This window comes from Cydia fagiglandana, chromosome Z (genome assembly GCF_963556715.1).
Source record: "Cydia fagiglandana chromosome Z, ilCydFagi1.1, whole genome shotgun sequence".
Classification (NCBI taxonomy): domain Eukaryota; kingdom Metazoa; phylum Arthropoda; class Insecta; order Lepidoptera; family Tortricidae; genus Cydia; species Cydia fagiglandana.
This window is the reverse complement of record NC_085959.1, coordinates 11,822,162-11,837,983: the sequence shown is the minus strand read 5'-3', so window position 1 is coordinate 11,837,983 and position 15,822 is coordinate 11,822,162. Positions and strand designations below refer to the sequence as shown.

Sequence of the window (15,822 nt, the reverse complement as noted above, 5' to 3'; positions counted from 1 at the left end):
AATTCTAGACGGAATATATGTACCTATTAGCGCCCGCGACTTCGTTCATACAGCAGTTAATGATAAAGTATTTAGAACAACATTGCTGCTAGTTTACTTGTACTTGTCTCCCATTTCAAAAATTGCAAATATTCCATAGGGACCTGATTGTGGTGGACTTTTAGAATTTAGAGGATACGGAGAATCCGGGAGCTGGAGCCGATACTGCGGTGCGGTGCTAAAGAAAATTTATACTCGCAGATGACTACTTACCCCGTTCGTCCGTCGTCCTTGTCCACAAAATCCAAAGCGGTTTCTTGTTATATTGTGGCGGGCGGAGCGATATAAATATTAAACTTTGTAGGATTCTTCTTAAATGGACTGAAATCGGTACTCGATGCGCGTTTGTTAGTCGTATAACTCGAACTCAAAATATCCTTGTAGCTTTTCACCTATTCGCATTTCGCCGCGATAGCGTATTTTGTTGTAGCGTGTAATATCGATGGCATATTTTGTAATAGATTTTTACAACAGTAGCAAATTTTGATGTAGCATGTATTATCAATAGCCTATTTAGTCAACCACATATGTTTTCAATAGATGTTTACAACAATAGAAAATGTTTATGTAGTGTGGCGTAAAGCCAAGGGTGTGGACTGTAGGTTCTGTAATTACCTAGTAACACTATACTGGCAAACTGGAAGGCAAACGCGCTTACCGTAGGTTTTGTGGTCTGCAGCTGGCAGAGGCCTCTGCGGGTGATTGCTGCTTCCTCGTTATTTACAGGCACTGTTTTATTGCATTTCTTGCGAATTCAGCGATCATTTCTTTTGCGATTTTACGGTGACACTGATACTGTCAGTTATTATTTTCAGACCATTTATCTGTGTCGCCGGCCAGTAGCCTTGCTACCTCAAGCCTCAAGTAAGTCAGTATAGCAATATTAAGGTTAAATACTAAACTTGTAGCATGTATCCTAATAGTCTATTTAGTTAGCCGCAAATATATTTAGTCGCATTTTACCTGGGTCGCATATTGTTATAGTATATTGTATTGATGGTAAAAAAATTGGGATATATAAAAATACAGTCGCTTATTGACCTCATTGTTACAGCCATTCATTAACTAGCTTTGGAGAATATGTTGTTTAGGAAATCTATCTCTAATGCGAACACGATTATTTGGAAAAAGAAATTATCGAAAGGAAAATGGGAAAATTTGACCATGAATGTATACGATCGAGTCATATCGAGACATACCTGTAGGGCAAAGCAGTAGGACATACCGGATTACTTCAATTCAAGCATATTCCGTATTAACTAAAAACTGGATAATTACCGGCCCCCGCAAACATTGCATGACATCTATACAACCAATTATACAACAATTAGGTAATCAATTTATTTTATTAGCATTAAAGTCTAGAGAGTTAACTTAAAATAAACATAGGTACATACCCCACCCAGGATTTAACATAAAACAACATCAAAGGTTGGTAGATAGGTATAACTCTACATACAACACAACACTTAACATTGAAACATTACACTTAAGATTTATATTTTAACATTGAAAGCTTCCGTCCATGCGAACTTTCAATAAATTAAAAACTGCCCCGCTGACCATCAGCGGATCCAAGTTCTGCTTCCATTTTCTGATTTTAACTGGTATTCTCACGGGTCGGAAATATAATACGTGGTCAAATTGACATATATCAACAAGTTTTATTTAGGTATATTCTTCCAACCCCCATAGGTCTTATCTGATCACGAATTAAAGCTGCGCTTATGTATCGCGAATTATGTAAGTCTTACTTATTATGTACCTAGGTACCTATTACAATAAGCTCGCGATACAGTATCGGAAAGCGCGGCAGTTTGGCTTTCATAAATGTTATTTCTGCTTTGAGCTGAATATCAAAGTTGCAATGAAATCCGGTCGGGTTTTTCTGTACCTATCATTGGCGCGATTAAACAGAAGAAGACATGGATCCGTCGACAGATTTAACGAGGCGACCAAACAACGCCCTCTCAGAAATCTTTCACCTGAATATTTAGCTCTTTGAGTCAAAATAAATCCTTCCGTTTCTCGGAATAACAACAGTGTCAATTCGACGCGCTTTAGAGCAAAGATTATATTTGTCATCGGCGATCGCATTAACCGCGTCCGCGCAGTGTCTCGGTAGCCTCGCGGGCTGAAGGCTCCCACACCGAACAGATGTTTTGTCATCACGCCTTCACTATGAACGAGACTTTTTCCCCGCGGAAAAAAATGTATACACACAGAAGACGCCTGTCTACTATTTATAGAGCTGTCATCTCAGCTTAAAGACCTAATGAGGCGTTTCTAATAACGTTTCGGGCTCATTCGGTCTCCCTGTTTGTTCACGTAATTACTATCCACACGCCCCGAGCCTCTTCGTCGCGCTTTAAACACTTTAAGGAAAACGCTCCTTTGCTAGGAGTCCAGAGAGTGGTTCATCGATTAAGTAGATTATAGTTCTTATTTAAGTAGGTAATCATGGGTTCGTTTATCTCTATCCACTCTGTAGTATTTATGGGTACTTCTCTTACTTTTTGAGATTTGAACTTAGGCATGATTAACATCGACATGAGTAACGCGAGGGTCTATTTTATTGGCGTTCCTTTTATTCAAGATGCAAAAAGTGTTAATAACTGATCTGTAGATAAGTGTTGCCTTTTATGGAACACACTGACACTAAAATTTGCACGCGACGCAATGTCTCTACTTAGATTAGTTTTGTTATATCTCATACATCAATTTTCAGTAAGATAACTTGTGTTTAGATTGCACGATCAATATTTGGATAAAACAACAAGTAATAAGTAATATTATATTGTACGCGACGCGACAGAATGTAATTTATGTAACCTAAATTCCAAGGTATTTTTACCAGACCAGGCCTTATAGTTATTAACAATAAATATTTCACGTTAATGATCAGCATTGTATTCGCAAATCGCGTTTGAGATGGTTAAGGAAATAAAAGTGGATTCGGAAAGCCATCAACGGAAACAAGTCGCCGTGAAGCAAAATTCGCCGGGAAAGCGGCCAGCGCGGCCGCGGCGGATTTGAGAAATATTCCGGCATTAGTCCGGCCACCTGCCCGTTCACACTGAACCTCCGGAATTTTTCAGTATTTCCCATGCAAAGTTTCTCGTTAATATGCAAATTAACAGTTATCTGCACAGGGATGCGCGGATTTAGGGTCACTTTCCAACGCAAAGTGCGCATAATGAAAATTGGAAGTTCACGCCCTGTTTCTATTCCGACCCGTGTAACGATTTAGCATAATTATGAGGATTATAATATCTCTTTTTAACATGTCGATGTTTGCGTTTAATTAAAATAAATATGTAATTAAGCATAATTTAATGTTACTTGCGGACGTAAAGCTACGTACGTAACTGTTTCTGGTTTTTTATTGATAATTTTAATTTGAGATGTTTACTATTGTGTTTTTGTTATAAAATACCATGTATTGGATCGTTAACGTTGGTTTCGTGTGTACTTACGAATACAATACAGTACAAATGCATTTATTTCATTACTTTTTACATCAGTTCTTAGGTATAATATATAACCCATGGTACTTGGCCCATTTAGAGTTATTACCTTTCCAATGTACGAAATCTGCATTAAAGATCGATAGCAACTTATAAATGCTCCGTCTGCGAAGTAACACTTCAATTCAGTCATGCATTTCAACTTCGAGATAAAATTATTTGAATCATTTTGTATAGGGCCTTATACATGATAATGATACTGTATGTTGAGCTAATAACGCAGTGTTGAGTGATGACGTTACGCTGTAACCCCGTATTACTTAAAGTCACGAAACTAAGCGAAGAGCACGTACCAACCCCGTGACGGTTTGTTACCATCAGTTCTTTTATAACTTCTAAATTAAAGAATTTATTTGGGGTATTCTTTTGCTGTTAATGTAGGAAATACCAATCTATTTATTATTCACACTAGTCTCGTGGCGAACTTTAATATAAAATGTAAGTTGTGACTTGTACTAGATATGAAAATTAAAAAATGAATGCTATTGGATTTATTCTATTCATTCTAACTTGCAACTACGAATATGAACTACTTATCGTCTGTGAGGTACGTCATGTTTCGTTGGACCTTCCCTAGTTGAAGGAGCGTCCTTGTGAGTTGTCCGTTGATGCCAGGCGTGGCTTGTTTGGCCTGTCTGCATCCAGTCTGGTTGAGCCAGAGAACTGTGTAGTTTCCCTTACCGATGTGCTAGCAGCATTAAGCGTACCTTGGTAAAGGAGAATCGGTTGATTATTAATCTATTTGAAGATATATTTTCAATATGCTGACCGTTTGCTCGTCTGCAAGCTTCATACCGTAACAACGTATTACGGTGTACTGCGCCAAGATCCTGTCGTCGAATAATATTAAATCCCTCGACAATTCTGTTTCTTAACATTTCGGTATAATCGACTTCAAAGACTTCAGCACACATGATCTTTGATCGCCCCCAAAGATAAAAGTCTAAACATGTTAGATCCGGCGATCTCTGCGGCCATCGTTTAGGGCCATACCGTCCAATCCATTTTTCGCCAAATATTTCTGTTAGTCTTTCACGTACTAGCACAACGGAATGTGTAGGGGTCCGTCCAGTTAATACCATGTCATATTTTCTTTATCTTCTGGCAAATTGTTATAATATTCAATTCTAAACGGGGTTTATTTCAGAAAAGAAAGTAAAAAGAAAAATAAATAACTTATGAACTAAATATATCTAAGAATAAAACTAAATTATACTATAACAACCCTAAATATATCTAAAATAAAAACTACTGGAAGAGGCTTCCCCGCACTACACCCGGTGCAAATGTGCCACTCACACTCGCTGCGTTACCGCGTTGAATTGCGATGGACAACCTTTGCACCAGGAAAAACCCGAAACGCTGGTCAAGGCCCCTTTCTTGCAGGCGGCGACCTACTTCCCTAAGGAAGTTTTTTGCCTCAGCGCACCAACAACCGGACCTCTCTACAGCTATTGGGACGAACAGGTAATTAGTGAGTGCTGAGTAGTAAAAAAATATATATAATAATATTTTTATATAAAAGATTAGTTTGTGGTGAAATGACAAAACACGTCCCCATTCTTTATTCATGTTCTCCAACATATAACGAAATTAGTAATTAATTATCAATTTTTTTGAACAAATCTCTTCTCAGAAATTAGAAGGTTTGGTCAATTTTCTCCTAACAGGTTGAGTTTGGGCAGCTTAAAAAAAATACTTATCCGTTATTTTAGACTACTCTATAACATATATCAAAATAAATCAAATCGGAGTCGGACAGTTGGGTACCCTTCCTTGTAAGTCATATGACGCAACGCACTTGTAAATGGAATGGTATAATCATTTTGACCACGTGTAAGGCTTTTAATGTAATGTTTTTTTTGCTTTTTCGATGTGATCTATCACTAGGTATCCTTATTTTTATATTTGAAAAAAGTGAATTTCAGTGAACTGTTGCCCGTAGGAGGTGAAGAGAAGCGCCAAAAATCTCGTTGCATTGATAATTCTCGATGTATTGAGTTATGCAGATAATTCTTTAAATATTGAAGAAACTTGGCAATACATGTGTGACGTTAAGCGTCGCATGTAGAGTTAGATATGAAAGAAATAGAAAGTTTAATTTACAAAAGTTATTTAATATTAATTAAAATTACAACAAGTTAGCTAGGGCCGAGGGTCCTGTATAACTGAGCTGATACAGAACGAACGTAATATCGAAACAAGTCCTTAATATGAGGCACTTTCCTGGGACTCTACATCGCAGATGGTGCAGATGTAGATGGCTCCGCTGTACATCGCAGGCGTCGCAGTTGGTCCAGGGACTCCAGGGTAGTCTAGGAAGGCTCCCCGCTGTGGTTCCGGATCCTCAGCAAATGGAACGGAAACCTTTCGGAATGTAGAGCTTGCGCATGGCGAAACCCGGGGTACTGCAAGCAGGCTAGAGGCTCATTCAGGCAGGGTGCAGGCAATTTCAACCCCAGGCTTGATCCCTAGTATTCCTAGTAATATTGGGCAAATAAGAAAATGCACACAACAGTGACTGCGACTTCCGGCCCACAAGGACGAAATATAGGGAAGTTATCCTTTAGCATTATTTTAGTGTTCACGGATGAAGCAGTCAGAAAGGAACAGATTAGTTAACAGTATAAAAGTACGTAACGTAAAATTATTCCTATTATTAGACACTTAAATTAAATATTCACAACACTTACCCGATCCGGGGAAAAATACACAGCATAATAACAATAAGGCACGATCTAAATAGCAACAAGGTAGGTAATATTTAGTATTAGAGATAATTAATATCTTATTTGCAAAAAATTTACGTAGATGTTCATCAATTTTCTTCAAGTGATAGATTTCTGAAAACTATTTGAAAACGTTTTAAAATTTTTACTACCGGCCAGCACAAAGCGCTTAGCGCTTACGAGGTTTTATAGCAAACCGTTACACATGTAAATAACATAAGGCATCTCCACTTTTACGGCGATACCAAACTTCGTAGTAGACAAATTTTTATAATTACGGTACGGCAAATAAATATGAAAAAATGTTTACTAGGTCCTGCATATTGTTGATAATTTAAAAAAACGTTTGCGTCTGCGTATTAATGAAAGGAGAATGTTTTTAAGAAAATACGTTTTTTTTTGTAAAACACGTATTAACATAAAATATTTCAAAAAAAATGTTTGTCACCCTGTAATTAGGTACCTACTAAAATAATGTTTCTTGTCGGTGAGGTTGCAGCGAAGTGTCGCCCCTTTATTTAAGTAGTAAATAGCCAAGTGTGACGTACGCAGAGTCGCAGAGAATCCTAACATTAAGGACAATCGATTAATAGGCTCGGTGAACCCGCACAAGTGGCCCATGGCGGGTCTTTGGCAGCACGCACGGGAGATCGCGCGTCGAGTGGTGATTTATCGCAGCACGCGTGATCTGTCGTTGTTTAGCGACCTATATCTACATACCCTGCACGCTGAAGTCCTACAACAGTGCATTGGAGCTTACAAAATATTGAATTTCTACTAAACATGAAGAAAATGCATTTCGTACGTACATTTTCAACGACTTACAAGCATTAAGTACTTACGTAATTTGGTTCGAATTTAAATATATGAGTTTTGTCATTTTCTGTACTTAACTTAAAGGTAAGTAATTCGGTTTTAGGAGACCGTATTCGTAACATTAGAAAAAACACGGCAGAAGTAAGTTTTATATGTAGGTACTTTATGAGGTTTATATACTGATATAATTTCGAGTTGAAAAGTACGAGTAATATGAAGTAAATAGTTAGTAAAGTTAAGTAGTACTCTCATTACCCTCGTATAGCCAGATGCGTATTAACTAAATTATTATAAATTAAATCCTATGTCACAGGAACATACGCTCTGCAGCGTCCCAACAGAGGTATTTGCACTACACGTTTGCAACAAAGTGACATGTCAATCAATGAGATTCCATTAATAAACATCTAATCGCACTTGATAATACTTTGGCCTCATCATAATCCTAAGTGTTTTAATTATAGCTTACAAATTAAGTTGTATATCTGAAACTAAATAACAAAGAAATAATGTTATGGTTTTAATTCATGAGCGCTCTAAATATGCCAGCTTCGCTTCGCCAGCGCTGATTGAGTCCCGCATTAATTATATTATAAATAAATCCTTTGAAAAAAGTCAACAATTGTTTATTTGAAATTCCAACAAAATAACATTTAGTCGGTATGACAAAACCAACGCTGCTCAGGATTGTTGGCGGAATACTAATATGGTTTAAAGAAGAAATAAAGAATCGCATAATGCTGTGTCGTATTTGTAATATGGACATCGATAAATCATAGGGAACCGACCACAATCGTTCCGATGACATGGTATGCCCACAAAAAATAATACAAGCAATCATTCAGATGCCCCGTAGTATTGGGTGGGAGCCCGCTCTCCACTTGTAGGGTTGAGCTCGGCTCGCTCCGAGGAGCGGAAGAGGCCTACTGCATCGCGCATTTGTTTAATTGCAAAAGCTATCCAAAGCATCTTGCAAGCCTTGAGAAACCAATATCGGGAGAATCCCTAAAAAACTATACCCGAGTAAAAATAGTAAGTAGAGTTAGACTTAGAAAAGTCTGTAGAGGTTTTGAATTTTTGACCAACCATGATTTTGAGGGCAACCATGTCAGAAGACATTTAGCAGGTATGCAACTAAGCATTACCTACATTAATAATGAAGAATATAAGTAGTCATATCTTAACCACGTTTGTTAAAACGTTCATACAATGTGTCTTATTGAAAGTGATAAGCGATGAAGCTAACGCCAAAGATTAAGCTTTTGCCATCCTTAGGAAGCATGAATCGTCCGGCCACATGAGATATACAATTTTTGTTCTACCTAAATGTTAATATGATGACCCTCGTCTCTAATTTATTTTCCTATTGTATCGACGAGAGAACAAGAGAAATTAAATGTTATCATAACAGGAATCGAATACGTTCGCGACATATTATTGATCGTGTGAAATAGGCGGTATCAGATTGTCCCATAAATACTAATTATGGTGTGTTTTGATGGTGGAAAGTAGTGATAGAATAATACAAGTGTATCAATTGATGCAATATTAATTCGTTTTATTTTAGAGAGAATATGTTTTTGACGTGTTACACGATTGATGTACATGCATCAAAATGAAAAACATGTCAACAGAACAAATTCAGATATCGATGACAATGTGGACAGCCAGCACTTTCCAACATGTTTAAGTTGACTTTGATGTAGCTTATTAAAAAATGGTTGATTATGACGTAACTGAAATGAAATAGATGGGATAAGAGAAACGTCGGGAGAAGAGAAACACTTATAGGGGATCATCATACTGTTTCTCTTTCCCCAGGCAAAATAAACTATGTCTAGATATGTGGGGTAACTCACATGACATTAATAGGTTTTTTTATGTAATAATAATAATGCTAAACTGAAATAAATGTCATATACTATGAAAAAGTGACAAAGGCCTCCAGTGCCCCAGGCTGGAATCGAACCAGCGTCCTCTGCTATGGCGGCAGGTGCCTGTAAAACAGAACTAGATTATTGCAAATAAAAAACCGGCCAAGTGCGAGTCGGACTCGCGTTCCAAGGGAACCCTTGGAACATTACCCAATTTTTAACAATGTATTTTTTCTATGTGAAACACGAGTGAATTGCCGTAAAAAATCCCGTAGTGGTCGGATCAAAAACTAAGTAATTAGTCCGACTCACGCTTGACTACATATTTCTAATAGGTTTTCCTGTCATCTATAGGTAAAGAACTATTTTGTGTATTTTTTTCATAATTTTAGACTTAGTTTCGGAGATAAAGGGGGGGTGGGGAATTGTTATTGCCGATTTTCTTGAATTACTTCTTTAATAAACTGTTTCATTTGATATGTAACACGATATAGTTTGAAAAACTTTATTTTTTAATTTTCTCATTTTCCCCCCAAAAGTGGCCTCCATGTTTAAAATTCATTTGTTTACATTACATGTCCGTGTGGGTCACAAGCAATATGTGTGTAGGTACCAAATTTCAACTTAATTGGTCCAGTAGTTTCGGAAAAAATAGGCTGTGACAGACGGACGGAAAGACAGACAGAAACACGAGTAGCCCTATAAGAGTTCCATTTTTTTCCTTTTGAGGTACGGAACCCTAAAAAATAATCAGGACCCTATTGTCTTCCTACATTAGGTAAGTACCCTGTAGCGGAGCTCCCTGAGCACACAATGGTTAAATAACAATACTATTTAGGCATATTAGAATTATATATTATTAAAGAACGTAGTTACATCTCAATGTAAACAACCAGATCGAGTGACATGATAATGTTAAGCAGACAAAAATTAGAACATAGTCTAATTGCAAATATCAAATTATCATAGACATACTTCAATCATCATAAGCCAGTACAATACTAACTAGTTCATAAATATAAGTATATACACATTACATTAAAATCTAATTTTGACATACCCCTCTCTATTAAACTTATTATTTATTGAAAATTAATAGGGGTCAAATGAAATTTATATACGGTAAAAAAAAAATTTATTTAGTTAAAAAAAATAACTAACCCATAATCGAAAATACTACACACATTTAAAAGGATAGTAACATTTTAAAATATGCATACATTCCCTTGACGATCCCGACTCATTGTTTGTGTCTAAAGAAAAAGCAAAACACCAAGCAAGATGGAGATGTCCAATATTTTAGATGGCATAGCAGTGCCGCTACGAAATCAGAATTCCTGCTCCAAGGATTCGTGCTAAACGTAAAATGAAAAATAGCCTGTAATTCAAATTGGTGTAAGTCTTTATTACCTTGGACGACAGGGGACAGTATCGGATGTTCGAACAACGCTTTAGTAACCAAGTATGCAATAGATAACCATGTTTTATGCTAATCTTTTAAACAGAAACATGGCTTACAAATTTTCGAGAGCTATCAAAACTTGGACCTGACTCACGGAAAAATGGGATATATTAAGAAGTTTCTGTAGAGCACGGAATTATGGGCAATCAGTGCTTGGATTGTTACGTTAACTTTTGCCCGTCATCGACTATTAAGTTTTCTTTGTTGTAGAAACATGTTGGACTATTTACACAACACGGGCTCTGAGAGAGCCTTTGTAAAAATAACTTGAGGCTTTTTACCAGCCGTCCTGTCCTGTCGGTCAGCACATATCGCTCTCACGAGTTTGAATGAAATGTTCAAGTCATTTGGTGGTGTGACGTTAGAATTTGCTTTTAATATATGAATCGTTTTGATAGCTTTATTATAGGAGTTGAACGACGGCGTTATAGACGGTTAAAGATACAACAAAGCGCGCATCTAGAGGTGACAATGAGTGGTGATTGCCTCGTGAGACTGTAATTGAAATGGGAAGTAAATAGTCGGAACATGACGCATCGTACAAAAATGTTGATTGGCCTTGGGAACGTCTTGTTAAGAACACTGTTGAACTATCAACATAGCAAGACAGTTACAAATAAAAGAAAGCCAAACAAAGAGCAACGAAAAGCAAATTTTATTGCAAATATGTCATTGTCGTGGGTATTAGTTACAGGACCTACACACGTCGTAGCAAAATGCTAGGTAGTTTACTTCTTATGAAGGCAAGCGATTTTTGATCAATTGTTGTAAATGATTAGCTTGATAGTGAGGTTCGGAATGAGTCATTTGTAGTAAAGTAGTTTAATACTTTTTAATATTAGGAATGCTAATAGTAAATTTTGGAACCATCTGTATTTATAGTAATTCATTCATTTGAACATTTTGTGTTACTAGATACCTGATACCTACTAAGTCGCGCGCAACGGCTAGTAAATAAAAATTATTTATCTGTCAAAAAAAAAATCTACAAAAACCAATTATTCTAAGTTTCTTCTTTAAATTGAGTACTTTCCTATTTATTTATTATGTATTGCTGTGACTGTGTACTACCTAAGGGTGTACGGATACGGATGCAATGTTTCCATGATTATCCAAAGCTTTTTTGTTATACTTAATTATGCTTTATGTGACGTATTTTTCAAGTTTCTTCTTTAAATTGAGTAGCAATAGTATACCTTCTTATTTAAACGCGTGTTCTTGCATTGGTCGACACTACAATTTTTGCAAATGAGGTCAAACCCATCTTGAGTGTAAAAAGTGTGAGGATACGTTCGCGTCCGAACACATTTGGCAACATAAACAGAAACTATATTTTTTTTTACATAACGGTTTTATTCCAATCCCACATCAAAGAGATTTAATTCGTTGTTTTCATCACTTAATTTGATTGTTAAATATAATGATCAAACTTAAAGATTCGCATCAAAATAAAGCGATTCAAATGTTTTTATTATTGTTTATTGAGCAAGCTGCTCATATCCGTTCATTTTTCAGAATATTTTCATTAAAGCTTCACTGAATAGATGAAAGAGCAGCGTTAGTATTTTGTCTCAGCCTTTCATCTCACTCGGATTCATCGAATGTCAGTTTTTCCACGAGATATAATTTTATACATTAACAACCTCATTTAACATAAAGTTTTAAATCACTCATGAGGCAATGCTATTAAAACATCGTGGACTCTATTAAGTTCCAGCGGTGGATAAAAGTAATCGGTTCTCATGAACTCTATTACAATTCCGGTGTGTCCCTTACAACATTGTCACAGGCTGTGCTTCACACTACTTATTTATTTAGACTGTGGTAGCCTTTCATCTAGTATACGTGAGCAAATAATGAATGTAAGACATGGCTGTCAGGGTTGCAAGCCATATATCAGACAATTATTAATGAATTAATAACGCAACTTTAGTCCGATAGTTCTGGCGGGAAATGACATCCGAACAATTAGTCGTACAAAACTTACATGAGTATTTTTATGAGTTAGGAAGTGAGAAACATCAGTTTTCGAATATCTTTATATACGACTAGAATTTTTCTTAATAAAATGTTAGAAGAATCCTTTGTCGTTCTTTCCAAAGTATTCATTAGCTTGGATATCCTCGAACCTCGACAACCCTAGCCGCTGACGTCACGCCGGACACGGTACATCAAAGCTCGCCACTTCAATGATTTATGTAGGTACCTACCTATTCGCCGCGGCCCAATTACAGGCACGTACATTTCGTGCTTTTCTATAATAAAGAGTTCACCATCGAGGCCTTTGATGTCTAATTAGATGGCTAGATGAGCTGGTATTGTGGTAATTGATTGATTTATTCACGTTTGCTCCACTTGTTTCCAGTGATTGGAATATTTAATTTTATTTGAAATTGAAAGGTACAAAGTATTGAACAAATTATAAATAAATTCATTGACAATTGATATGATACAAATATCTAATCTATTCTACACTTAGTTAAAGTATATGAAAAATAGGAAAAAGGGGTTAATATATTAATTATTCAATTATTGCAATACCTCATGTACATTCATCGCGTAATCGTGGTTCAGAAGAGGGTCTGGTCCCGCAAAAAAAGCCATCTTCTAGCTCTCTTAACAAATAATAATACATAATAGATAAATAAAAAATATTTTAGGAATAAAGGACTAGAAATGTGAACAAAAAAGAAAATAGGTAGCTACTCGTACTGCGTTATCGTCGGCCAACTCCAAGACCTCTTGTGGGGCCTCAGGGGCCGGAGCTTCGGGAGGAACCCCTACGGCAGGGAAGGGCTCCGGGGCCTCCACGATAGGGTTGGGCTCTGCTGGGACCCCAACAATGTTTATGTTTATTACAGGAGGAGGATCAGAGTCGTTTGGACTTGATGGTGGACTGGGTGCACGCCCACGTCGTTGCCTCCTTCGATTTTAAAAATATAAGTATCTAATTATTAGAAACAAGAAATAGGAAAATATATATACAGGGTGTGTGGTCGATCGTTTGCCAAATTAAAATGGCAGATAAGTGGGGTAGTTTCCTATCTTTTCACGCCCTTTCAAAAAATTCTGGGCCCACGTGTATATTTCTTTTTTTGCTTTTTTTGTTGGGTTTGAAAAATCTTCAGGGCCGACTCGTTTAAACTTAAATAAAAAAAAAGTATGTGGTAGAGAGATGCAACGTTAATTGCGTAGTGATGTCTAACGATGAACGGCTTTATCACAGTCAAAATTAGTGACATTTATCCTTTAATTTATTTTTTATTAACTCTCAAATGTTTTACAACATGTAAAAATTAACACCAAGGTCAACTTTAATTTTCAATTTAAAAAAAAAAAGACCACTTTCTTGTAATTACTTATCTAAATTCTGGTTTGTCCTCTTTCATGGTACAATAATCCCATAAAACCTTTCATGAACTTCATTTTTTCCCGATGTTTTCGGACGCAACACGCAAAAATTATCGATGTCTAAACATTGACGCTGTTATCTCCTCTGAAATCCCCTTTGCCTATCCACACGCGGGTTTTTTTTAATTCTAATATGAAGAAACTTTACCTACCCCTCTGGGAACCTATTATTGTCTTCGGCTGAAGTTTTTGATGAGCAGGTTGAGCTCACTGTAGGATATGGGCATGATTAGGTATGGGAATTGATACAGTTTAATAACTGTATCCTAATGTCTCGCTGAATTTTGATAATTACAGTGTGTACGTTGCCATATCACAGGAACTTGACGAAATAAATGATCATAAACAATGTTTTCCATTTTGATGAATGATGATGATGAATTGGTGCGAAATTTTGGGGAATTGGCGCAGAAAGTTGAAAATGTAATATAAAAAAAAGAAGGCACTTAAGCCTAGAATACATTGACGAAAGTTTTTAAAAAGGGAAATAAAACCTGGAATAAATAATTATATGTTTACGTTGTATTTTATAACTGCTGCTTAAAACACTATCACATATAGGTATTTTATCTACACACATATCATAAACTCTCTATGATGCCTACAAAATCCGTAAATAATGGCCCCCATTACGATAAACTGTTTTGTTACAGCAAATTTCTTATCTGTGAAAATGTGGTAATAGCTTCATTACTATATCAAAATCGATTTGGTAATGCATTCAAATTTCGAACATCTCTGAAAAAAAAAGCAATTTGATTTGACCCCTATTCTAATATCAGTCGAGATGACGTTTTATTCGAAATCAAATGACAATTGCATACAATATTGACAAATCTCGCATGTAAGTTGGTTTCGGACGATATGGTAATCGACCCCGACTCTAGTTTGTCTCTGAATTAAAAAAAACTACAGATGCGTGACGTGCGTGAAAAAAGTTTTCATTTGCCGCCATTTGACGTACAGTTTATCTTTTATAACTGTATGCATTATTATTTGCGTTATTTGACACATTGTGACTGACGTATATAGAGATGTAACTAACCCAAATCGATTGTCACAGCAAGCGATTACGATTGAATGGCACGTAGACTGAGGTATCGAATTGTGACGTATAATGAATTTTTATTTGTGATTTAAATAAAGCTAGAATTATATGGTTTTCCCGCAAGGTAAATGCATTTAATACACCGACCGAGTAGGTCGCACCCATCGTCAAAATCTAAACTAACTGGGGATCTATTTTAAAGTTTATTTATGTTATTTCTGTGTCAAATTTGTTGTCTGTTAGGTGACGATAAATATATCCATATTTACAGTTAATTATCCACCTTTTCCTTACTTTTATTAAAAGAAAAATGAAAAATTCATATCGATTTACTTAGACAACTACCGATTCATAACGGTGGTGTCCGGCCAACCCTAAAATTAAAAAAAAGACGTAGAACGTAAACGTTCGCAGTGCAATTGTTTTCCTTTGTGATTTCGATGTGCAAGACATTTTACGTTGTATTGCTGTTGTGAGTGACAGATGTCAAATAACGCAAATAATAATGCATACAGTATAATTAGTTTTTAAGTAAAAAATAATTTGTTTCGTTGTTTTTAAAGTAACTATAACAAAAGTTTCGTGTAAAATGTGCGATAAAGATATTTCGGAGACGCCACCTCATATCCGCGAGTTCCGCCAGAAAGGAAAGTGCCCTAATGTCGGCTGTAATATGAGGTTAGTGAATATATCATAGAAAGTTTATAATATGTGTGTAGATAAAGCAGTGTATGTAACTGTACATAATTAGGCATTAAAACACTCGTGTGATACTATTATGAAACTCATTTCATTCGTTTCATAAACCCACACTCGTATTTTAATGCCTTTCATTATGTAGCAGTCACATAAACTACTATTAATAATAGTGTTTTAAGCAGCAGTTTTATAATACAACGTAGATATATATTTTTTA

At 36.1% G+C, this 15,822-nt stretch overlaps 1 protein-coding gene and 1 long non-coding RNA gene across 2 annotated transcripts in view; one reads left to right on the top strand and one right to left on the bottom strand.

Moving 5' to 3' along the window:
* LOC134678333 (uncharacterized) overlaps positions 1 to 15,773 on the bottom strand; it is a 153,039-nt gene extending 137,266 nt beyond the window's left edge. Inside the window, exons 1-2 of the long non-coding RNA XR_010100177.1 lie at positions 15,420 to 15,773; positions 14,433 to 14,829 (exon numbers count right to left, since the gene is read on the bottom strand). This is a non-coding gene — a long non-coding RNA (uncharacterized LOC134678333). The remainder of the gene's footprint in view (positions 1 to 14,432; positions 14,830 to 15,419) is intronic.
* LOC134678317 (gamma-aminobutyric acid receptor subunit beta) overlaps positions 1 to 15,822 on the top strand; it is a 555,578-nt gene that overhangs the window by 323,932 nt on the left and 215,824 nt on the right. The gene's annotated exons all lie outside the window — the stretch shown is intronic.